Source organism: Eimeria mitis, genomic scaffold (assembly GCF_000499745.2).
Source record: "Eimeria mitis Houghton genomic scaffold, Emh_scaff433, whole genome shotgun sequence".
NCBI classification, from domain to species: domain Eukaryota; phylum Apicomplexa; class Conoidasida; order Eucoccidiorida; family Eimeriidae; genus Eimeria; species Eimeria mitis.
In genome coordinates, this window is record NW_013572649.1 from 13,294 (window position 1) to 14,499 (window position 1,206).

Here is a 1,206-nt window from a genome sequence, read left to right on the forward strand (position 1 = left end):
AGCTACTTGTAGTGCTAGCGCACTACAGGAAGCTCTTGAAGCTGGACATAAGTGAGTGCATCTTTACTCCCTGCAGCACAACACCAACACGGAAACAAGTATATAATCTAATTTCACAAGATATGACATCTCTGTGCCGTAGTTTTTTTGCCTTGTGTGATATTGTATGCATTAGTTTAATGCTGAGAAGAGAAGATAATGTGACGAAGAGTTCTCCATAATCATAGCCACCATACTCTCATACACCGCGTGCCCGACACAGACCCGCTTCATCATCATCGCTGATCCGATTGATTTAAATGCTAATTCTGCATGGTATTGTTATGTTGACGGCTGCCCTTCTTTCAGTGAGCTGAAGTCGTACCCTGATAGTGATGAGAAGTGGCAGTCGTTCTGGAGAAATGCCGACGGCGCCAACCTCGCACACCTTCCTTGGACTAACAGCACCAAAGTTGGCTGTGCCGTAGGAACATGCACTGAAGGAGGAGACCAGACTCGAACTCCAGAAACAAGTATCACATTTCTTTTTTGTGAGATGAAGCCTGCAGCGGAGGAGAACAAGGCTCCCTTCGAGTAAGTGTTGAGTGAGGGGGCTAAATAAGGGAGAGGGTTGGATACAGAACAACTTGTGCTTCTGCAATTAGACTGTATGCTTCCTCATGTCTTGGTTTTGCGTTGCAGCAAGGAGTATTACGAAGCGCTTATTGAACGAAAAACACCATTGACAGAAATGACTGACGAGGACCTCAAAGCTCCTGTCCAGGGCGCTGCAGCTGCTGCCGTACCCTCCCTTCTTGTAGCAGGCTTAACTGCTATAGTGGCATTTGCCTCTGCATAGAGAAGCTAGACAGTGAGCTAGCCTCAGATTGTTAAGTTCATTGTCGAGTTTCGCTTAATAAATGAACATAGGGAGTTTGCCGTTTTCTTTCTGCACGTTACTTAAAAGAGCAGCTGATTCCCCCTGCTGTTATGCACCTTCGCTTCGCCGCGCCCACCACCCCATGGCAGCGGCATCGCATTCAACGGATTCTCATAATCCCTGTTGAAAACAGCGTTTATTAATTTAAAAGCAATGTACAGTTATTAATTACCATTGTTTGAGGGAGTTTTGAGAGAATACGTCGCTACAGAAGGCAATAGCATAGGGGTTCTTTACTTGATTATAAGGAGATTGCGACGAGGCACCGTAGGGTACGAAGAGGCTCT